At 43.3% G+C, this 12873-nt stretch overlaps 1 protein-coding gene across 14 annotated transcripts in view; it reads left to right on the top strand.

The window, feature by feature from the left end:
- PTPRM (protein tyrosine phosphatase receptor type M) overlaps positions 1-12873 on the top strand; it is a 1209695-nt gene that overhangs the window by 207045 nt on the left and 989777 nt on the right. The window lies entirely within an intron of this gene.

Here is a 12873-nt window from a genome sequence, read left to right as displayed (position 1 = left end):
GTGAAAAGATCCCCTTTCTGCAAACATAAGGAGCTGCCTGTTTGTTTCAAACATGTTACCCACAATCACTGGTGGTATACAGTAACACAGGCCTGCAAAATCAGGGTCTTTGAAAAGTGTGTGCAATTTGCTGACTGATTCTCATGGTTTTTGGCATGCTGATTTCAAATATGACCACTAAATTTCTCTATCACACAAGTTTGTTTGTTTTTTAATCACAAAGTGAATATGAAAATATGGTGAAATAAGAATATGTATTCTGGTTAATCTAGATTTATTTATTTGTAAAATAACAGTAAAAATAGTTTTATGCCCAAAAATATTGATAGAAATCCATTCTGATGTTGTAAAAACCATCCAAAATAGTTTTATGCATGTCTACAAGTTCTTATAGTGCCTTTTCCATTCAAAGCTCCTTTTGGTACTATTTCTCTTGTAGACAACTTGCTGCTCATCTCTGTGCAGCATCCAATGGTAGTCCGCAATCATACTGATGTTCTACCTACCCAGGTTTCTGTCTGCGTTCCATCTCCTTGATATCTTGATAAATTATTTTCCCCTGCTCTTCACTTACAGCCCCAAGATTCCTAATCTAATATAACTGCTGAAAAGCCACCTCTCCCCCTCTTTGTTCTTCGAAAATTCCTTCTTCAGAACTTGATCATATTATAGTATAAACAATGTTCTCAAAGCGTTATAATGAAGGTTTTGTTTTAAAGCCTGATACAGTAATTCCATACTTGCCTACTTTTGAAAATTAGCTTCAGGGAGATTGCAGGCGTAAGCAAAATGAGGGGGCATGTCATGTTCCATCAAAAAGGGGATGTGCCTTCAGGGAAAGGGGGCGTGACCTCAGGGAAGGGGGCATGGCAACTGACCCCCGTTTCCGGCACTCTTACCAGTCACTCACACTATGGATTTGAGTGAGTGCCCTCAGTCATCCCCACTCACACTGGAACTGGGCAGCAGCCTCAGGCATGGCTTCTTGTGTTTCTAGGACTGTCAGAGTTCCTCTTTGGGCTTGCAAGTCGTTATGCAGTAGTAGCAATAACCATTACTTATAGGAACACAGAAAGGAGTCTGTGAGTAAAAACGGTCTCAAGTTGCTAACATTCAGCTGACACCTAGCACCCACTTTTCTATTCTCCTTCCAAGCCCTGCCCTGCCATGCCCAGCCACCATGCAGCCCATCTACGCAGGCTGGCTTATTTGACTTACTGTACTTACATTTTAAAGAAGCCACCATGGGGGGTAAAGAGGCAACCACTGCTGTGCTGCTGCCACCGTCACAGCTGACACTTCTGCTCAGCCTCTCCTGCACACTGATAAGGCGTCCCCCGCTACCCATATCCCGGCGGTGGCCTGCAATTAAGTAACACAACCTCATCCATCGTGACGTCGCCTGTGCAGGCCCCACCCCCAGCACTTCTGAACTGGGGCATGCGCAGTCCACATTTTGAGACAGGCATAGTAAAAAAACTGTGAGGAACCAAAAGAACGGGTGAGCGGGAGGGTAGGCAAGTCTGAGTAATTCTGGAAATATTGTAAAGGAACATTTGAGTTTGCAGAAAAATGGTAAGTGATGGAACTTTTTTTAGTATGTTTTCTGAAAATACCCAGAAACCTATAAAGATCAGCTATTTGTTATCAGACAAAACACCAAACTGAGGAAGGTGTTTTGTAACTGAGGAGCAGATTTATTAAGCTCGGTGAAGTGATAAAGTGGAAGATGATAAAGGACCAGCCAATCAGATCTTTACTGCCATGTCACAGGCTGGGTTTGAAAAATAACAGTTAGGATCTAATTGGCTGGTCCGTTATCACCTTCCAATTTATCACTTCACCGAGCTTAATAAATCTGCCCCTCACTGTTTAGTTTGTATGTCATTTGGACCTACTATATGCTTTCGTCTGATGATGTGAAAATTATTTTCAGTATGCTGGAATAAGTAACAACTGTGTCAGAGTATTTATATAAACTACAATGTATGCATATTTCTATCTTTGCAATTTCTGGATTTCCTATGAAAGCAGACCGAATCATAACTAATTATCTTGCTGCCCCCACCTGTCTTTTATTTCACTGTGAGTCATGATGTTTCAATGCGAAACATTTATTCAGAGAACATAGAAAAATGCTTAATTGAAAGCTGAAAGTGTTGAGAATTTGTTGAAACAGTCACACCACTGTGACACTTTGAATGCTCTTCACATCGCACATATTATCAAGGGACCTATTTGGTAGCATTTTAGGCATTCTACTTCTATATCATAATTGCAGAGTGTCACATTGTTCTGATGGAGATAGATTTAGAACAATTGTTGATTGCAAGTTCTTTATGAAAACAGGGAGAATGAGCGACAGAGAGAGTGCATTGAAATTCAGGAATGTACATCACTCATCCATCATAATTTAACAAATGGAGAGGCCTCAGACAAGCTGCCATTCGTCATATCTATTTAACTGCACTCCAGAGTGAATTAAATTGAATTTAACAACCTTTATCTTTGGCGTGTTAGCAAGAAAAATCACACGGCAAAATATGTATTCTCCGCAAAGTTATTGTCACTTGTAAGATTACCTCTTTGAGGTCTTTAGAACATTAAGGGCACTTACGTAATGTAGGGGCAGAACTGGTAATTTTTTTGGGGAAAAGAGTATATAGTATAGTCTATAATTTTGTAAAGATGCAAACATACAAGAAGATGCATGAAATTCAGCACTCACCGATGAATTCCCCAGAGCTGTATAATGTGTTTATGTTGTTATAATGTACTGTCTTCGTGTGCTGTCGGCTATGAACAGTGATACCTGCCAATAACTCTGAGCTGTCTTATTAGCTTATTTGAGCCGTGTTAATAGCTCACAGTGAAATTGTTACATGTGTACTGCACAGTCTAGGGTTATGCAACTGGTGCTAACCACTAGGATTGGCCAAAATTCATTGAAGTCCAGTTCTGCAATAAATGGAAATTCTAGTGAAACTTTTATTTTTAACCTTTATTTATCATTGTGCTTTACAGTTGGAGCAAATACATTAATAATATAAAATAGCATTAATAGACAGACAAGTGTAAGAGAGAAACATTGCTTATTTTAAAAACAATACATTTATTTTCCTTTCTTTATATAGCATCCCCATATACAGTATTAGTCATTCATCAGTTTATGCCTAATTGGAATTTACAGTCTTCATTCCCTACCACACAAACATACTATTATTGTCAAAAGCCAATTAACCTATAAGAATGTGTTTGTATTGTGGGTGGAAATCCATGTGAACACTGTAAAAGCTCCACGTGGATAATGACTAGGAGTGTGGATCACTGGGTCAACCAGAATTAGGTTGACAGTCACTTAGTCAATCCCATATGATTGCCATGCAACAGGTCATCAGGGTTAAAAGGTCGACATGTAAAAGGTTGGCAGCACAAAATGTCAACATATACATAAGGTCGACATAGAAATGGTTGCCACAAAAAAGTCGACACGTTTTTGGGGGAAATGTGCCTTATTCCACTAACCGCTGCGCTCGGCAAAGGTTAATGTTCCCAATTGTAATCCACATGGATGGTAAATGATGGAAAAGTTTAAACAACTGAAAAAAATCCCCATTTTTTGTTTTGACCACGTGTGTCGACTATTGTCATATCGACCATTTGAGCCTGGCCACCTTTTGTACCTGCCTACCTTAACACTGTCGCCCTTTTATATGTTGATCATATGTGGTCGACCTATTGACTGTCATTTTATCTACTGTCAACCTATCACTCGGATCCCATTGTCTTGATCAGCATAGAACCCTTGGCTGCCGGTAGAGGTCTTGTTGAATAATATGTGGGAGATGCATCAAACCTTTTAAAGAAGACAATTGGAGAAGTTTTCCATAGCAACCTATCAGTTTCTATCCTTTATCTAGTACATTATATAATTATATAATATGATACAATCAGTTTGGTTGTGTAGGCACCTTATCCACCTGCCTTATATAAAAGATTTGATGCATCTCCCCCAATATTACCATACTGTAAGTGGTACAGTCAACCAGTTTTTCCAGAATTTCCCATAATAATTTAGGCAATAGGGATGCAATGTTTAGTTTTTAGCTTAAACTTCTTTAACCCTGGTTGACCAGACTGTAGGTTATTAGAGGTTTATCTGTGTAGAATGACCTATAACTAAACACAGTAACCATCAGAAATATTTTTTTCTATCTTAATCTGTTTTCCAAAACCACAAAGTCTTGAATAAGGCCTGAGACCCTGCGCTAAGCCTTGTGGCTTTAGCCTTCAGAGAGGAAAGGGTGCTCAACAAGTTACGGAAAAAAGCAGCAGCTTCCATACAGGTCTCTTTACATTAGGTTATATCAGATCCACTTATGACGCTTGTTAAATTTACAGTAGGATAACCTAGATCTCATTCATACTTACCATACTGAACTAACATTAAAGCTGTCAAATAAAATGCTGGCTCCCATTATATTTATTTTGTTAAAAACCTTTCAATACTATAAAACTTTGTGATTGTTTTATACTGCAACCCCTTTCATTGACCACATGTATCTGTGGGAATCCAAATCCCCTTCAAATGGCATCAGCAGTGGCCTGAAGATGAGGGGGCTGGAAGCCTCCTAAGGTGACAGAACAGGACTGCACTATGTATGCACCAGCCCTGTGTATGTTCAGAAGATCACGTGCTGGTATCTCAGAAACATTTTGGGGCCCATGATCTTCTACGTGCGGTTTTCCAGGACTGACTCTATACAAATAGATTTATTTTTTTTAAACGCAATATGAGTAAGGTTTGAAGATTACTGTAATTAATCTTCCTGTTGTCTTTTAATAGTGAAAATAATTATATTTATACTTATTGCCTAAACCAGAGGTTCTCAAACTCGGTCCTCGGGGGCCCACACAGTGCATGTTTTGCAGGTCTCCTCACAGAATCGCAAGTGAAATAATTAGCTCCACCTGTGGACCTTTTAAAATGTGTCAGTGAGTAATTAATACACCTGTGCACCTGCTGGGTTACCTACAAAACATGCACTGTGTGGGCTCCCGAGGACCGAGTTTGAGAACCTCTGGCCTAAACAGTCTGTTAGCAATCTGCAGATTTGAGCTGTATAAATTAAATTTGAAGAGATAGTAGTGCAGAACTAATTCCTTTACGTTTCTTCACTATGATAAGTCATTATATGACTGTGATATCACTGCAGGCAGTCTTGAGAACTGTTACTTTTTTGCTGTTGTTACAATGTTACAACCATGTTACGTTCTCCACAGAACAATTCACCCATGTTGCTCCAGTTACTTTAAATTGAAACTTTATTTAAAGAAGCTGAAAATTAGTAAATTAGTCAGAATTGTTATAAATGTAGTAATGTGAATCTAAACACAAATACATGGTTGAATCACATTATTATGACCTCCTCCTACATTTGACAATGCGTAGCCCATGAAGCACATCACATGTCATGAGCTGGCTTGGTGGGTATAAGGTGTGCGATAGGCCCTCTGTACACATATCACTCGTTGATGTCATGGATAAAAGGGGAGATTTATCAGAGTTGCTGAAAGTGATGATTATCAGCTTTCAGGCCAAGGGAGGCAGTATTTCTGAAACAGCGCAGTTTGTGAGCTGTTTGCATGCTGCTGTGGTGAAGGTGTATCGTGACTGGACAAATTGCACCATCGCAAATAACAGACATGGAAACTGCGTAGCACCACGTGCCATTGATGTGCCACGTCTGCTGCGAAGGTGCGTGAGGTCCGACCAACACGCTACAGTGGAGCAGATCACCGTCAAAATGAACCTGGGGGCTACCAGATGTGTGTCTAAAATGACAGTTCAGCGAACCCTGCTGCTTAGGGGGCTCTGAAGCGGTTTTGCTGGTGGTCATAATAATGTGACTCAACCGTGTATTTTGGTAGCAGTGACATTAATGGATAGATTGGCTTCACAATCTAAATGTCAATGAAAGAACCAGTAGTGTATAAGTAAGTTAATTAAGAGACATTTTTGAATATATAAACCGTTTTGCTCTGCTCACTATGCGTGACCTAAGAAGTGCCCTTCTTCCAAGAAGAGAGCACGACATTTGTGCTACATTTAAATGCTGAATTAGTGTATGGATTTACGCTCGCTCTCAAACTGCAGCCTCCTACAACATCTCTTTTGCTCACAAGGCCAGGAATCTGTGATATGATATGATATAGCTGTAATTTACCTGCGAGTGAACATGAGTCCCTCTCCACAGTCAACACTAGCTGAATTAATATTAATAATACAATAAGGCTTTATGCAATGAGACTCAAATACACGCTGAATGTAAATGACGTTGTGCACACACGTGAAAATCTGAGCCTGAGTCATTGCATTAGGTTTGTATATTTGCAGTTAGTTATGTGAGCAAGATTTTGTCTGTGCAAAGGAACAAACATGGAAGTAAGTTGTACAATGGGCAGTGCAGTCAGTATACTTACAGTAACTTCCCTTGTGCATATATACAGTACAGGACAGTGGGGGTCATTCCGAGTTGATCGCTCGCTGCCGATTTTCACTAAGCTAAAATACACTCCCCAGTGGGCGGCCACATAGCATTTGCACGGCTGCTAAATCTTGCTAGCGAGCGATCAACTCGGAATGACCCCCCGTGTTTTATAGAAACATGAAAAAAACTGGCTTGGCTGAAATATAAAGGAGTTATCCACTTAACATTAAAACTAACCATGTGCATCCTATGGCCAGTGTATAGATAAATGGTGTGACTGCCCACAGTTGTCCATTTAGTCGAAACTGCCCCTTGATATGCTCAAACAATCAACGCACATTTGGCTTGATCTATGTTTTGACTGAATTTCTGTATAAAATTCATAATAGATGAAAAGCCATGTGTCATTTATTAGAATTCCGTTATTGTATCGACCAATCATTTTGACCCCAAAGATCAAAACACACACAGCAATCTGGATAAAGTAGACATGTATCAATTCATTTTAAATCCCTGTACACCTGCAATCTACACTACAGCTGCGATTTAGTTTCTCGCACTATAGTCTGGCTAGCGCAGCAGCTTTCCTTACTTTCCTAAACCTTGTAAATCTGTATTTGTAATATGTTTTATTCAGTACTGCTGCTATTTCATCAGAGGATGTTGGGGTAATAGGTGAATGTATGCTATGATCACGTTCATTAATTGTGGAAAGCATAAATGTTTACAATACCTTTTGTAGGAAGTAGTTTCCTGAGAGGAAATGACTGTCTGCCTGATTGTCCAGGTCATATCAGTAGTCAGCATCATTTCCCGATCAACTGTAGATTCTCTTCTCTCACTATATTATGTTAATAGCACATGGTCCATGGGAGAGATCAGGATTATGTTGCTGCCAAATTTCAACTTGAAGTAAGGTTGTTTATATTAAATGATCCTTTTACACTGGCTCAGCATGTCCACATTTATTGTAATGTTTCTTAAAATATTGTAGTGTAGCTATAGCAATTCCACCTAGTTTACATAGGGCCTGGTGCAGCGTTGCACTCAGGTCAGCTGCAGCTGCGCCCGTATTGCATGCACACAACTACATGTGGATATTCCGCCATATGCAGACTTGTACACAGCTGTGCTATCGCACCATTCAGATCTGTTTACTTATGGAAATAGCCATCAACATTATTATCAACGCTCACTTGCACCAGACTGGGATCACTCCCTCCACTATCAGAGTACTCTCACTACACATGGCTGAGAGGCAGACAGGAGTTCCTGCTTGGCCGCTCTGCACATCACAGTGGCTGGGCAGCATCCTATGCCCGCTCCTCAGTCACAGCCATGCAGCAGGTGGGCGCAGAAGAACACAGAGTGCTGGAGGGGGGCAGGGCTATGGTAAATCGCCTCTTGTAGATCTGCCACTGATCTCTGCATAAACATATCTCAGGATTGCCTGCAATTCTATCCACATGCCCTCACTCAGCATAGCCAACATGCAAATGCCCCATTACTAGAGATGAGCGCCGGAAATTTTTCGGGTTTTGTGTTTTGGTTTTGGGTTCGGTTCCGCGGCCGTGTTTTGGGTTCGACCGCGTTTTGGCAAAACCTCACCGAATTTTTTTTGTCGGATTCGGGTGTGTTTTGGATTCGGGTGTTTTTTTCAAAAAACCCTAAAAAACAGCTTAAATCATAGAATTTGGGGGTCATTTTGATCCCAAAGTATTATTAACCTCAAAAACCATAATTTACACTCATTTTCAGTCTATTCTGAATACCTCACACCTCACAATATTATTTTTAGTCCTAAAATTTGCACCGAGGTCGCTGTGTGAGTAAGATAAGCGACCCTAGTGGCCGACACAAACACCGGGCCCATCTAGGAGTGGCACTGCAGTGTCACGCAGGATGGCCCTTCCAAAAAACCCTCCCCAAACAGCACATGACGCAAAGAAAAAAAGAGGCGCAATGAGGTAGCTGACTGTGTGAGTAAGATAAGCGACCCTAGTGGCCGACACAAACACCGGGCCCATCTAGGAGTGGCACTGCAGTGTCACGCAGGATGGCCCTTCCAAAAAACCCTCCCCAAACAGCACATGACGCAAAGAAAAAAAGAGGCGCAATGAGGTAGCTGACTGTGTGAGTAAGATAAGCGACCCTAGTGGCCGACACAAACACCGGGCCCATCTAGGAGTGGCACTGCAGTGTCACGCAGGATGGCCCTTCCAAAAAACCCTCCCCAAACAGCACATGACGCAAAGAAAAAAAGAGGCGCAATAAAGTAGCTGACTGTGTGAGTAAGATAAGCGACCCTAGTGGCCGACACAAACACCGGGCCCATCTAGGAGTGGCACTGCAGTGTCACGCAGGATGGCCCTTCCAAAAAACCCTCCCCAAACAGCACATGACGCAAAGAAAAATTAAAGAAAAAAGAGGTGCAAGATGGAATTGTCCTTGGGCCCTCCCACCCACCCTTATGTTGTATAAACAGGACATGCACACTTTAACCAACCCATCATTTCAGTGACAGGGTCTGCCACACGACTGTGACTGAAATGACGGGTTGGTTTGGACCCCCACCAAAAAAGAAGCAATTAATCTCTCCTTGCACAAACTGGCTCTACAGAGGCAAGATGTCCACCTCATCATCATCCTCCGATATATCACCGTGTACATCCCCCTCCTCACAGATTATCAATTCGTCCCCACTGGAATCCACCATCTCAGCTCCCTGTGTACTTTGTGGAGGCAATTGCTGCTGGTCAATGTCTCCACGGAGGAATTGATTATAATTCATTTTAATGAACATCATCTTCTCCACATTTTCTGGATGTAACCTCGTACGCCGATTGCTGACAAGGTGAGCGGCGGCACTAAACACTCTTTCGGAGTACACACTTGTGGGAGGGCAACTTAGGTAGAATAAAGCCAGTTTGTGCAAGGGCCTCCAAATTGCCTCTTTTTCCTGCCAGTATAAGTACGGACTGTGTGACGTGCCTACTTGGATGCGGTCACTCATATAATCCTCCACCATTCTTTCAATGGTGAGAGAATCATATGCAGTGACAGTAGACGACATGTCCGTAATCGTTGTCAGGTCCTTCAGTCCGGACCAGATGTCAGCATCAGCAGTCGCTCCAGACTGCCCTGCATCACCGCCAGCGGGTGGGCTCGGAATTCTGAGCCTTTTCCTCGCACCCCCAGTTGCGGGAGAATGTGAAGGAGGAGATGTTGACAGGTCGCGTTCCGCTTGACTTGACAATTTTCTCACCAGCAGGTCTTTCAACCCCAGCAGACTTGTGTCTGCCGGAAAGAGAGATCCAAGGTAGGCTTTAAATCTAGGATCGAGCACGGTGGCCAAAATGTAGTGCTCTGATTTCAACAGATTGACCACCCGTGAATCCTTGTTAAGCGAATTAAGGGCTCCATCCACAAGTCCCACATGCCTAGCGGAATCGCTTCGTGTTAGCTCCTCCTTCAATGTCTCCAGCTTCTTCTGCAAAAGCCTGATGAGGGGAATGACCTGACTCAGGCTGGCAGTGTCTGAACTGACTTCACGTGTGGCAAGTTCAAAGGGCATCAGAACCTTGCACAACGTTGAAATCATTCTCCACTGCGCTTGAGACAGGTGCATTCCACCTCCTATATCGTGCTCAATTGTATAGGCTTGAATGGCCTTTTGCTGCTCCTCCAACCTCTGAAGCATATAGAGGGTTGAATTCCACCTCGTTACCACTTCTTGCTTCAGATGATGGCAGGGCAGGATCAGTAGTTTTTGGTGGTGCTCCAGTCTTCTGTACGTGGTGCCTGTACGCCGAAAGTGTCCCGCAATTCTTCTGGCCACCGACAGCATCTCTTGCACGCCCCTGTCGTTTTTTAAAAAATTCTGCACCACCAAATTCAAGGTATGTGCAAAACATGGGACGTGCTGGAATTTGCCCATATTTAATGCACACACAATATTGCTGGCGTTGTCCGATGCCACAAATCCACAGGAGAGTCCAATTGGGGTAAGCCATTCCGCGATGATCTTCCTCAGTTGCCGTAAGAGGTTTTCAGCTGTGTGCGTATTCTGGAAAGCGGTGATACAAAGCGTAGCCTGCATAGGAAAGAGTTGGCGTTTGCGAGATGCTGCTACTGGTGCCGCCGCTGCTGTTCTTGCGGCGGGAGTCCATACATCTACCCAGTGGGCTGTCACAGTCATATAGTCCTGACCCTGCCCTGCTCCACTTGTCCACATGTCCGTGGTTAAGTGGACATTGGGTACAACTGCATTTTTTAGGACACTGGTGAGTCTTTTTCTGACGTCCGTGTACATTCTCTGTATCGCCTGCCTAGAGAAGTGGAACCTAGATGGTATTTGGTAACGGGGGCACACTGCCTCAATAAATTGTCTAGTTCCCTGTGAACTAACGGCGGATACCGGACGCACGTCTAACACCAACATAGTTGTCAAGGCCTCAGTTATCCGCTTTGCAGCAGGATGACTGCTGTGATATTTCATCTTCCTCGCAAAGGACTGTTGGACAGTCAATTGCTTACTGGAAGTAGTACAAGTGGGCTTACGACTTCCCCTCTGGGATGACCATCGACTCCCAGCAGCAACAACAGCAGCGCCAGCAGCAGTAGGCGTTACACGCAAGGATGCATCGGAGGAATCCCAGGCAGGAGAGGACTCGTCAGAATTGCCAGTGACATGGCCTGCAGGACTATTGGCATTCCTGGGGAAGGAGGAAATTGACACTGAGGGAGTTGGTGGGGTGGTTTGCGTGAGCTTGGTTACAAGAGGAAGGGATTTACTGGTCAGTGGACTGCTTCCGCTGTCGCCCAAAGTTTTTGAACTTGTCACTGACTTATTATGAATGCGCTGCAGGTGACGTATAACGGAGGATGTTCCGAGGTGGTTAACGTCCTTACCCCTACTTATTACAGCTTGACAAAGGCAACACACGGCTTGACACCTGTTGTCCGCTTTTCTGTTGAAATACCTCCACACTGAAGAGCTGATTTTTTTGGTATTTTCACCAGGCATGTCAACGGCCATATTCCTCCCACGGACAACAGGTGTCTCCCCGGGTGCCTGACTTAAACAAACCACCTCACCATCAGAATCCTCCTGGTCAATTTCCTCCCCAGCGCCAGCAACACCCATATCCTCCTCATCCTGGTGTACTTCAACATCTTCATCTTCAATCTGACTATCAGGAACTGGACTGCGGGTGCTCCTTCCAGCACTTGCAGGGGGCGTGCAAATGGTGGAAGGCGCATGCTCTTCACGTCCAGTGTTGGGAAGGTCAGGCATCACAACCGACACAATTGGACTCTCCTTGTGGATTTGGGATTTCGAAGAACGCACAGTTCTTTGCGGTGCTTTTGCCAGCTTGAGTCTTTTCAGTTTTCTAGCGAGAGGCTGAGTGCTTCCATCCTCATGTGAAGCTGAACCACTAGCCATGAACATAGGCCAGGGCCTCAGCCGTTCCTTGCCACTCCGTGTGGTAAATGGCATATTGGCAAGTTTACGCTTCTCCTCCGACAATTTTATTTTAGGTTTTGGAGTCCTTTTTTTACTGATATTTGGTGTTTTGGATTTGACATGCTCTGTACTATGACATTGGGCATCGGCCTTGGCAGACGACGTTGCTGGCATTTCATCGTCTCGGCCATGACTAGTGGCAGCAGCTTCAGCACGAGGTGGAAGTGGATCTTGATCTTTCTCTAATTTTGGAACCTCAACATTTTTGTTCTCCATATTTTAATAGGCACAACTAAAAGGCACCTCAGGTAAACAATGGAGATGGATGGATACTAGTATACAATTATGGATGGACTGCCGAGTGCCGACACAGAGGTAGCTACAGCCGTGGACTATTGTACTGTACTGTGTCTGCTGCTAATATAGACTGGATGATAATGAGATGTAGTATGTATAAAGAAGAAAGAAAAAAAAACCACGGGTAGGTGGTATACAATTATGGATGGACTGCCGAGTGCCGACACAGAGGTAGCTACAGCCGTGGACTACCGTACTGTACTGTGTCTGCTGCTAATATAGACTGGATGATAATGAGATGTAGTATGTATAAAGAAGAAAGAAAAAAAAAACCACGGGTAGGTGGTATACAATTATGGACGGACTGCCGAGTGCCGACACAGAGGTAGCTACAGCCGTGGACTACCGTACTGTACTGTGTCTGCTGCTAATATAGACTGGATGATAATGAGATGTAGTATGTATAAATAAGAAAGAAAAAAAAAAACCACGGGTAGGTGGTATACAATTATGGACGGACTGCCGAGTGCCGACACAGAGGTAGCTACAGCCGTGGACTACCGTACTGTACTGTGTCTGCTGCTAATATAGACTGGTTGATAATGAGATGTAGTATGT

The sequence above is a fragment of the Pseudophryne corroboree genome, chromosome 5 (assembly GCF_028390025.1).
Source record: "Pseudophryne corroboree isolate aPseCor3 chromosome 5, aPseCor3.hap2, whole genome shotgun sequence".
Taxonomy (NCBI): domain Eukaryota; kingdom Metazoa; phylum Chordata; class Amphibia; order Anura; family Myobatrachidae; genus Pseudophryne; species Pseudophryne corroboree.
The sequence above is the reverse complement of the archived record's forward strand: the minus strand, read 5'-3'. Positions and strand labels throughout refer to the sequence as shown.